General features: G+C 43.9%; 1 pseudogene; it reads right to left on the bottom strand.

Annotated features, from left to right (window-relative positions):
* LOC116364460 (slit homolog 2 protein-like) overlaps nucleotides 1-12,500 on the bottom strand; it is an 83,720-nt pseudogene that overhangs the window by 22,699 nt on the left and 48,521 nt on the right.

The following is a 12,500-nucleotide window of genomic DNA, read 5'->3' as shown; positions in this document are numbered from 1 at the left end:
CTGTTAACGATTTAATAATGAACTTTATAGACTGTTAATGATTTAATAATGAACTTTAGAGACTGTTAATGTTTTTAATAATGAACTTTATAGACTGTGTGTATTTTTAGTCCACTAGTTGGTGGACAACAATATATATATGGCAACTGGTGGTCTCCTTGAAGAGCACTCCGCAAGTGTGTGTGAGTGTGTGTGTTTGTAAGTGTGTGTTTGTCTGTGTGTGTGTGTGTGTTTGTCTGTGTGTGTGTATATAAGATGTGTGTGTAAGGTGTGTGTTACCTGTGCAGGTGAACTTCTTGGACGGTGTGGTCAGCAGTAGTTTGTCTGTCATGTCTCCAGGACCGGCACAGCGGGCGATACCCGGTTCCCTATACCCACTCTGCACCCAGTCAGACAGCCACTGCATCCTACAGTCACAGTACAGGGGGTTGGCCCCCAGAGCCCTACACACACACACACACACACACACACACACACACACACACACACACACACACACACACACACACACACACACACACACACACACACACACATACACTTAACATTGTGATACATTCCATTCAGTGTGTGTATTAATTGTAGTATTTACTATGGATCCCTCGTGTGCACCTCCCATAGTCTGTTCTGGACTTGGGGACTGTGAAGAGACCTCTGGTGACATGTCTTGTGTGGTACGCGTGGATGTCTGAGCTGTGTGCCAGTAGTTCAAACAGACAGCACAGTGCTTTCAACATAAAAGTCAATCTCCACTTTGTGCCATATGCATATTATTAATATTAGCTCTCTGTGTGTATCCAAGGGCCAGCCGTGCTGCCCTGTTCTGAGCCTAATTGCAATTTTCCTAAGTCCTTTGTGGCACCACATGACTGAACAGGTGCGACAAAACTAGAGTCTGTAGGACCTGCCTTGTTGATAGTGTTGTTAAAACCTCTTTGGGGTAGGGGGCAGTATTTTCACGTCCGGATGAAAAGCGAGCCCAAAGCAAACTGCCTGCTACTCAGGCCCAGAAGCTAGGATATGCATATAATTGGTAGATTTAGATAGAAAACACTCTAAAGTTTCTAAAACTGTTAAGATAATGTCTGTGAGTATTACAGAACTTTTTTGGCAGGCGAAAGCCCGAGGACAAACCATCCTGGGGAAAAGGAATTTGAGGTTACTGGGTTTTCTTTTCGTTTTCTATTTAATAGGAACCTGGTTGCAGTTCCTATTGCTTCCACTAGATGTCAGCAGTCTTTAGAAATTGGTTGATGTTTTTCTTTTGAGAAATGAGGAAGTAGGTCTGTTCTTTGAGAGTGTCAAGCCAAGTTTACATGTAACTTATTAGATCCTTTGTAGTCATGTTGGGACCGGTGTATTTCTGAATCAAACAAGCCAAATAAATGGACATTTTGGGGATATAAAGAAAATAACCATTTGTGATGTTTCTGGGACATTTTAGAGTGCCAACAGAAGAAGATCTTCAAAGGTAAGGCATTTATCTCTATTTCTGACTTTTGTCGCATACCTGCCTGGTTGAAATCTGATTTTCATGTGATTGTATGCGGGCCGCTGTCCTCAGATAATCGCTTGGTTTGCTTTCGCCGTAAAGCCTTTTTGAAATCTGACATAGTGGCTGGATTAACAAGAAGTTCATCTTAATTTTGATTTTAACACTTGTATGTTTTATGAATTATGAATTTCTGAATTTGGCGCACTGCAATTTCACTGGATGTTGCCCCCATGTTTTTTTTTAATGGGATTCGAGCGGGAACGGTCTCTAAGTAGTTTTAAGAAGACAGACTTCTCCACATTTTAGCGACTGTCGTATCAAAATGTTTTGACCATGACAGTTTACAATCCAGGGTTACTCCAAGAAGTTTAGTCACACATAATTCATTACCTAATTTAGTTGAGGTTTGAGGGTTCAGTGAATGATTTGCCCCAAATGAAATGTAATTTGTCACATCCGCCGAATACAACAGGTGACAGAGATGCTGTTAACGTGCTCAACATCTGCTCTGACGACGAGCTCATGTTTGAAGGAGACGACACCTGCGAGGGTAAAAAAAAAACACACCCAGTTAAGAACTCTTTTTTTCATTTATTTTATTTTATATATATTTATATATATTTATATATTATTTTATATATATATTTTATATATTATTTTATATATATATTTTTTTATATATATTTATATATTATTTTATATATATATTTATATATATATTTTATATATATATTTCTATATATATTTTTTAATATATATTTATATATTATTTTATATATATATTTATATATATTTATATATTATTTTATATATATATTTATATATATTTATATATTATTTTATATATATATTTATATATATTTATATATTATTTTATATATATATTTATATATATATTTTATATATATTATTTTTATATATATTTATATATTATTTTATATATATATTTATATATATATATTTTATATATATATATATTTATATATTATTTTATATATATATTTATATATATATTTTATATATATATTTATATATATATTTTTTAATATATATTTATATATTATCTTTAATATATATTTATATATTATTTTATATATATTTATATATTATTTTATATATATATTATATATTATTTTATATATATTTATATATATATTTTATATATATATTTATATATTTATTTTTTATATATATTTATATATTTATTTTTTATATATTATTTATATATATATTTATATATTATTTTATATATATATTTATATATATATTTTATATATATATTTATATATTATTTATATATATATTTATATATTATTTTATATATATATTTATATATATATTTTTTAATATATATTATATATTATTTTTATATATATTATATATTATTTTATATATATATTTATATATTATTTTATATATATATTTATATATTATTTTATATATATATTTATATATTATTTTATATATATATTTATATATTATTTTATATATATATTTATTTTATATATATTTATATATTTATTTTATATATATATTTATATATTATTTTATATATATATTTATATATATATTTTTAATATATATTTATATATTTATTTTATATATATTCATATATTATTTTTATATATATTTATATATTTATTTTTTATATATTATTTTATATATATATTCATATATTATTTTATATATATATTTATATATATATTTTATATATATTGACTTTCTGTTTTTACGATGCCTTTTGTTTTTTAAATATTTAATATAATTATTTATTATATAATATTTATTTATTTAAATAGTTAGGACTAACTTATTCCTTGCCACCCATTCTGAAACTAACTGCAGCTCTTTGTTGAGTGTTGTACTCATTTCAGTCACTGTAGTAGTTGACGTGTATAGTGTTAAGTCATCCACATACATAGACACACTGTCTTTACTCAAAGCCAGTGGCAATTCATTATCTTTTATTTATTTAACTAGGCAAGTCGGTTAAGAACAAATTCTTATTTTCAATGACGGCCTAGGAACAGTGGGTTAACTGCCTTGTTCAGGGGCAGAACGACAGATTTGTACCTTGTCAGCTCGGGGATTCGATCTTGCAACCTTTCAGTTACTAGTCCAACCACTAGACTACGCTGCCGCCCCGTGTTAGTAAAGATGGAAAAAAGTAAGGGGCCTAGACAGCTGCCCTGGGGAATTCCTGATTCCTCCTGGATTATGTTGGAGAGGCTTCCATTAAATAATACCCTCTGTGTTCTGTCAGACAGGTAACTCAATATCCACATTATAGCAGGGGGTGTAAAGCCATGACACATATATGTTTTTCCAGCAGCAGACTATGATCGATAATGTCAAAAGCCGCACTGAAGTCTAACAAAACAGCTCCCACAATCATTTTTTATTATAAATGTCTCTGAGGCAATCATCAGGCATTTGTGTAAGTGCTGTCCTTGATGAATATCCTACCCTGTCAGCTGAAAATATATTGTTCATTTGTTTACTGTGATAAAAAAAACATTGTATCTGTTCAAACACGATTTAACGGGCTGATTGCTGTTTGAGCCAGTAAAAGGGACTTCACTATTCTTAGGTAGCGGAATGACTTCAGCTTCCCTCCAGGCCTGAGGGAACACCCTTTCCTATAGCCTTAGGTTGAACAGATGGCCAATAGGAGTGGCAATATCGTCCGCTATATTATCCTAATGAATTATGACTAATTATCAGTAATTTTCCATCCAAGTGATCAGACCCAGGTGGCTTGTCGTTGTTGTATAGACATCAATGAGTGGTGTGTGCATGCGTTTGTGTTACTCACAGGTGAGAGAGCGAGGCCAGGTCTTTGAAAGCTCCCTCCGGTATCACAGATATGTCGTTTCCATGGAGAGACCTACAGACACACAACAACAGGTTACCATGGGGACATACAGACACACTACAACAGGTTACTGTAGACACCTACAGACACACAACAACAGGTTACCATGGGGACCTACAGACACACAACAACAGGTTACCGTGGGGACCTACAGACACGCAACAACAGGTTACCATGGGGACCTACAGACACACAACAACAGGTTACCATTGGGACCTACAGACACACAACAACAGGTTACCATGGGGACCTACAGACACGCAACAACAGGTTACCATGGGGACCTACAGACACGCAACAATAGGTTACCGTAGACACCTACAGACACACAACAACAGGTTACCATGGGGACCTACAGACACACAACAACAAGTTACCATGGGGACCTACAGACACGCAACAACAGGTTACCATGGGGACCTACATACACGCAACACCAGGTTACCATGGAGACATACAGACACGAAACAACCGGTACCATGGAGACATACAGACACGAAACAACAAGTTACCATGGAGACATACAGACACGAAACAACAAGTTACCATGGAGACCTACAAACACAAAACAACAGGTTACCATGGAGACATACAGACACGAAACAACAGGTTACCATGGAGACCTACAAACACAAACAACAGGTTACCATGGTGACATACAGACACACAACGACAGGTCATCTAGTTCCATAGATACCACGCATACTCACAGTAACCGTAGAGACTTGAGTCCATCGAAGGCCCTGACTGGTACGCACCTCAAACGGTTGTAGCTTAGGATTCTACACACACAGAGACACGTTAAAACACACTACAGACAGCGCTGGTACAACGTTGAAGTTTAGAAACCATCTGAAACACAAAACATCGAGGTACACACTGAGTGTACAAAACATTAGGAACACCTTCCTAATATTATGTTGCCCCCCTGTTTGCCCTCAGAACAGCCTCAATTCGTCGGGGCAGGGACTCTACAAGGTGTTGAAAGTGTTCCACAGGGATGCTGGCCCATGTTGACTCCAACGCTTCCCAAAAGTTGTGTCAAGTTGGCTGGATGTCCTTTGGGTGGTGGACCATTCTTTGATACACAGAGGAAATTGTTGAGCTTTAAAAACCCAGCAATGCTGAAGTTCTTGAATCAAACAGCTATGCCTGGCACCTACTACCATACCCCCCCCCTCGTATGCAACATCCTTCTTTAACCCGTCTCCTCCCCTTCATCTACACTGATTGAAGTGGATTTAACAGGTGACATCAATAAGGGATCATATCTTTCACCTGGATTCACCTGGTCAGTCTATATTCTCAGGTACTGTAATGGATCATATCTTTCACCTGGTCAGTCTATATAGGGTTAGGGTTAAGGTAATTGATTAGGGTTAAGGTTCTCAGGTTCTGTAACTATACTCCTGAAAATAACAGTACAAACACATAGGCAAGAGTACAATCAATCAAATCAATCAATCAATCAATCAATCAAATCAATCAATCAAATCAATCAATCAATCAAATCAATCAAATCAATCAATCAATCAAATAAAATCAAATGTATTTATGAAGCCATTTCTACATCAGCCGATGCGACACAGTTTTGATGTACTATCCTTGTGGGGACTAAACATTTTGATTCAAAATCCTATGTTCCCTAACCCCTAACCTTAACCCCTAACCCTAATTCTAACCCTAACTCCTAACCCTAACCCCTAACCTTAACCCCTAACCCTAATTCTAACCCTAAACCCTAACCCAAATTCTAACCCAAATTCTAACCCTAACCCCTAACCTTAACCCCTACTCCTAATTCTAATCCCTAAACCCTAACCCAAATTCTAACCCTAATTCTAACCCTAACTCCTAACTCCTAACCCTAATTCTAACCCTAACTCCTAACCCTAACTCCTAACCCTAATTCTAACCCTAACTCCTAACCCTAACTCCTAACTCCTAACCCTAGCTCCTAACTCCTAACCCTAACTCCTAACCCTAACTCCTAACTCCTAACCCTAGCTCCTAACTCCTAACCCTAACTCCTAACCCTAACTCCTAACTCCTAACTCCTAACCCTAGCTCCTAACCCTAACTCTAGTAAACCACCTCCTCCTCCACCCCCCCCCCCCCGATCCTTCTGGTCCTCACGAGGATAGTAAACCCCCTCATCCCCCCCCCCCCCCCAGCCCCCCCCCCAGCCCCCCCCCCAGCCCAGCGAGACATATAGTCAGCAGACTCACAGTGTCAGTAGTTCTGTCATGTTGCTCAGGCTGTAGTTGGACAACGTGCTGATTTGACTCCTAACCCTACCAGGATAGTAACCCCCCCCCCAGCAGACTCACAGTGTCAGTAGTTCTGTCATGTTGCTCAGGCTGTAGTTGGACAACGTGCTGATTTGACTCCTAACCCTACCAGGATAGTAACCCCCCCCCCCCCCAGCAGACTCACAGTGTCAGTAGTTCTGTCATGTTGCTCAGGCTGTAGTTGGACAACGTGCTGATTTGGTTGTTACTCAGATCACTGAAACAACAAGGGGAAGCAGCATGTAACACACACAGCCAGAGTTAGTGCTACAGGCAGACTGCAGACAACAAGTCACTCTGGACATACACTGGTGTGTGTGTGTGTGTGTGTGTGTGTGTGTGTGTGTGTGTGTGTGTGTGTGTGTGTGTGTGTGTGTGTGTGTGTGTGTGTGTGTGTGTGTGTGTGTGTGTGTGTGTGTGTGTGTGTGACACCTACATGAGTGTTAAGTGCTTGTAATTTGAGAGTTCCACTGGAACCTGTGTGAGTTGGTTACCATCCAGATACCTAGAGAGAGAGGGAGAGAGAGAGGGGGGAGAGAGAGAGAGGGGAGAGAGAGAGAGAGAGAGGTCAGACAGACAGGTAGTCAGACAGACAGGTAGTCAGACAGACAGACAGACAGACATACAGACAGACAGAGTGACAGACAGATAGACAGACAGACAGATAATCAGACAGACAGACAGAGTGAGAGACAGACAGACAGGTAGTCAGACAGACAGGTAGTCAGACAGACAGGTAGTCAGACAGACAGACAGACAGACAGACAGACAGACAGATGAGATCTCACAGTTCTGTGGTGTCCTTGGGCAGTCCTTTAGGAAGGGTGCTGAGGCCCTTGTTACTACAGCGGACCACTGTATCCAGACAGCTGCATTCTGCAGGACACCTCAACACTGGACTACAACTGTTCTCATCATTACCTAGAGGGAGAGAGAAGAGAGGAGGGAGAGAAGAGGGAGAGAGGAAGGAGAGAGGAGAGAGGAGGGAGAGAGGAGGGAGAGAGTGGAGAGGAGGGAGAGAAGAGGGAGAGAGGAAGGAGAGAGGGGAGAGGAGGGAGAGAGGAAGGAGAGAGGAGGGAGAGAGTGAAGAGGAGGGAGAGAGGAGTGAGAGAGGAAGGAGAGAGGAGGGAGAGAGGAGGGAGAGAGGAGGGAGAGAGGAAAGAGGAGGGAGAGAGGAGGGAGAGAGGAAAGAGGAGGGAGGAGAGGGAGAGAGGAAGGAGTGAGGAAGGAGAGAGGAGGGAGAGAGGAAGGAGAGAGGAATGAGAGAGGAGGGAGAGAGGAAGGAGAGAGTGGAAAGAGAGGAGGGAGGAGGGAGAGAGGAGAGAGGAGGGAGAGAGGAGTGAGAGAGGAAGGAGAGAGGAGTGAGAGAGGAGTGAGAGAGGAAGGAGGGAGTGGAGAGGAGGGAGAGAGGAGGGAGAGAGGAGGGAGAGAGGGAGAGGAGGGAGGAGAGGGAGAGAGGAAAGAGAGAGGAGGGAGAGGGGAAGGAGAGAGGAGGGAGAGAGGAAGGAGAGAGGAAGGAGAGAGGAAGGAGAGAGGAAGGAGAGAGTGGAAAGAGAGGAGGGAGAGAGGAGTGAGAGAGGAAGGAGAGAGGAGTGAGAGAGGAGTGAGAGAGGAAGGAGAGAGGAGGGAGAGAGGAAGGAGGGAGTGGAGAGGTAGGGAGAGAGGAGGGAGAGGAGGGGGGAGAGAGGAGGGAGAGAGGAGAGAGGAAGGGAGAGAGGAAGGAGAGAGGAAGGAGAGAGGAGGGAGAGAGGAGGGAGAGAGGAAGGAGAGAGGAGAGAGAGGGGAGTGAGAGAGAAAGGAGAGAGGAGGGAGAGAAGAGTGAGAGAGAGAGAGAGGCGAGAGAGGGGAGTGAGAGAGAAAGGAGAGAGGAGGGACATAAACTATAAGCCCAGGGAATATACATATTGATGAGAAAGAATGGTGACTGTTCTAGAGAACTACTTCTAAGTTCTGACACTGAGTCTGGTTAATATCTTTAGGTTCCATCGTCGCAGGTGAAGACCTGTTTGGGGTACACACGCACAGGTACATTCCTGGCCTAAACAGAGCCCTCAGCCCTCCTGCCTCGTAGTCCTGTGGTGTAGTGGTCTAAACAGAGCACTCAGCCCTCCTGCCTCTTGGTCCTGTGGGGTAGTGGTCTAAACAGAGCCCTCAGCCCTCCTGCCTCGTGGTCCTGTGGTGTAGTGGTCTAAACAGAGCCCTCAGCCCTCCTGCCTCTTGGTCCTGTGGTGTAGTGGTCTAAACAGAGCCCTCAGCCCTCCTGCCTCGTGGTCCTGTGGTGTAGTGGTCTAAACAGAGCAGTCAGCCCTCCTGCCTCGTGGTCCTGTGGTGTAGTGGTCTAAACAGAGCCCTCAGCCCTCCTACCTCGTGGTCCTGTGGTATAGTGGTCTAAACAGAGCCCTCAGCCCTCCTGCCTCTTGGTCCTGTGGCGTAGTGGTCTAAACAGAGCCCTCAGCCCTCCTGCCTCGTCGTCCTGTGGTGTAGTGGTCTAAACAGAGCCCTCAGCCCTCCTGCCTCGTGGTCCTGTGGTGTAGTGGTCTAAACAGAGCAGTCAGCCCTCCTGCCTCGTGGTCCTGTGGTCTAAACAGAGCCCTCAGCCCTCCTGCCTCGTGGTCCTGTGGTATAGTGGTCTAAACAGAGCCCTCAGCCCTCCTGCCTCTTGGTCCTGTGGTGTAGTGGTCTAAACAGAGCCCTCAGCCCTCCTGCCTCGTGGTCCTGTGGTGTAGTGGTCTAAACAGAGCCCTCAGCCCTCCTGCCTCGTGGTCCTGTGGTGTGATGGTTTAAACAGAGCCCTCAGGCCTCCTGCCTCGTGGTCCTGTGGTGTAGTGGTCTAAACAGAGCCCTCAGCCCTCCTGCCTCTTGGTCCTGTGGGGTAGTGGTCTAAACAGAGCCCTCAGCCCTCCTGCCTCTTGGTCCTGTGGTGTAGTGGTCTAAACAGAGCCCTCAGCCCTCCTGCCTCGTGGTCCTGTGGTGTAGTGGTCTAAACAGAGCCCTCAGCCCTCCTGCCTCATGGTCCTGCGGTGTAGTGGTCTAAACAGAGCCATCAGCCCTCCTGCCTCGTGGTCCTGTGGTGTAGTGGTCTAAACAGAGCCCTCAGCCCTCCTGCCTCGTGGTCCTGTGGTGTAGTGGTCTAAACAGAGCCCTCAGCCCTCCTGCCTCATGGTCCTGTGGTGTAGTGGTCTAAACAGAGCCCTCAGCCCTCCTGCCTCTTGGTCCTGTGGTGTGATGGTCTAAATAGAGCCCTTAGCCCTCCTGCCTCGTGGTCCTGTGGTGTAGTGGTCTAAACAGAGCCCTCAGCCCTCCTGCCTCGTGGTCCTGTGGTGTAGTGGTCTAAACAGAGCCCTCAGCCTTCCTGCCTCGTGGTGATGTGACTATCGATGTCGGGGTCTTTTTTTGCTGAGCAAGGCAAATATCCACGTACTCACTACCTTTTCATACGTCCCAAATCCAACGCAATTTCTAGTGACCGGGCTGATGTGTGTGTGTTTGTGTGTGTGTGTGTGTGTATGTGTGTGTGTGTGTGTGTTTGTGTGTGTGTGTGTGTTTATGTGTGTGTGTGTTTACCGTCGTCGCAGGTGAAGTCCTGTGCGGCTACATCCTGTATAGGGATCTCTTTCAGGAAGTAAGGGTTCTGACAGCGGGGGTTGCCCGTGACGATACGCTTCCTCCTTAGCCAATCACCAAGCCATGCCAGGTGGCAGTTACAGTTGAAGGGATTGGCCAGCAGGTTCCTGAGAACATAAACAGGAGAGGTCAGTTACAGTTGAAGGGATTGGCCAGCTGGTTCCTGAGAACATCAACAGGAGAGGTCAGTTACAGGTGAAGGGATTGGCCAGCAGGTTCCTGAGAACATAAACAGGAGAGGTCAGTTACAGGTGAAGGGATTGGCCAGCTGGATCCTGAGAACATAAACAGCAGAGGTCAGTTAGAGGTGAAGGGATTGGCCAGCAGGTTCCTGAGAACATAAACAGCAGAGGTCAGTTACAGGTGAAGGGATTGGCCAGCTGGTTCCTGAGAACATAAACAGGAGAGGTCATTTAGAGGTGAAGGGATTGGCCAGCAGGTTCCTGAGAACATAAACAGGAGAGGTCAGTTACAGGTGAAGGGATTGGCCAGCTGGTTCCTGAGAACATAAACAGGAGAGGTCAGTTACAGGTGAAGGGATTGGCCAGCAGGTTCCTGAGAACATAAACAGGAGAGGTCAGTTACAGGTGAAGGGATTGGCCAGCAGGTTCCTGAGAACATAAACAGGAGAGGTCAGTTACAGGTGAAGGGATTGGCCAGCTGGTTCCTGAGAACATAAACAGCAGAGGTCAGTTACAGGTGAAGGGATTGGCCAGCTGGTTCCTGAGAACATAAACAGGAGAGGTCAGTTACAGGTGAAGGGATTGGCCAGCAGGTTCCTGAGAACATAAACAGGAGAGGTCAGTTACAGGTGAAGGGATTGGCCAGCAGGTTCCTGAGAACATAAACAGGAGAGGTCAGTTACAGGTGAAGGGATTGGCCAGCAGGTTCCTGAGAACATAAACAGGAGAGGTCAGTTACAGGTGAAGGGATTGGCCAGCTGGATCCTGAGAACATAAACAGCAGAGGTCAGTTAGAGGTGAAGGGATTGGCCAGCAGGTTCCTGAGAACATAAACAGCAGAGGTCAGTTACAGGTGAAGGGATTGGCCAGCTGGTTCCTGAGAACATAAACAGGAGAGGTCATTTAGAGGTGAAGGGATTGGCCAGCAGGTTCCTGAGAACATAAACAGGAGAGGTCAGTTACAGGTGAAGGGATTGGCCAGCTGGTTCCTGAGAACATAAACAGGAGAGGTCAGTTACAGGTGAAGGGATTGGCCAGCAGGTTCCTGAGAACATAAACAGGAGAGGTCAGTTACAGGTGAAGGGATTGGCCAGCAGGTTCCTGAGAACATAAACAGGAGAGGTCAGTTACAGGTGAAGGGATTGGCCAGCTGGTTCCTGAGAACATAAACAGCAGAGGTCAGTTACAGGTGAAGGGATTGGCCAGCTGGTTCCTGAGAACATAAACAGGAGAGGTCAGTTACAGGTGAAGGGATTGGCCAGCAGGTTCCTGAGAACATAAACAGGAGAGGTCAGTTACAGGTGAAGGGATTGGCCAGCAGGTTCCTGAGAACATAAACAGGAGAGGTCAGTTACAGGTGAAGGGATTGGCCAGCAGGTTCCTGAGAACATAAACAGGAGAGGTCAGTTAAAGTCGAAGGGATTGGCCAGCTGGTTCCTGAGAACATAAACAGGAGAGGTCAGTTACAGGTGAAGGGATTGGCCAGCTGGCTCCTGAGAACATAAACAGCAGAGGTCAGTTACAGGTGAAGGGATTGGCCAGCTGGTTCCTGAGAACATAAACAGGAGAGGTCAGTTACAGGTGAAGGGATTGGCCAGCAGGTTCCTGAGAACATAAACAGTAGAGGTCAGTTACAGGTGAAGGGATTGGCCAGCTGGATCCTGAGAACATAAACAGCAGAGGTCAGTTAGAGGTGAAGGGATTGGCCAGCAGGTTCCTGAGAACATAAACAGCAGAGGTCAGTTACAGGTGAAGGGATTGGCCAGCTGGTTCCTGAGAACATAAACAGGAGAGGTCAGTTACAGGTGAAGGGATTGGCCAGCTAGTTCCTGGATACTCACAGTGTGGACAGCGCGTGTAGTGTGTCGAAGGCTCCCGGGGTCATAGAGGTGATCAGGTTGTCGTAGAGTGACAGCAGTCTGACAGAACTCAGACCCACAAAGCTGCTGTTACTAACACACCTGATACGATTACTCCTCAACATACTGGAGAGAGAGAGAGGGGGGGGAGAGAGAGGGAGAGAGAGGGAAGGG

Source organism: Oncorhynchus kisutch, unplaced genomic scaffold (genome assembly GCF_002021735.2).
Source record: "Oncorhynchus kisutch isolate 150728-3 unplaced genomic scaffold, Okis_V2 scaffold1084, whole genome shotgun sequence".
NCBI lineage: Eukaryota > Metazoa > Chordata > Actinopteri > Salmoniformes > Salmonidae > Oncorhynchus > Oncorhynchus kisutch.
Note: the sequence above shows the minus strand (reverse complement) of the source record. Positions and strands in the feature narration are given on the sequence as shown.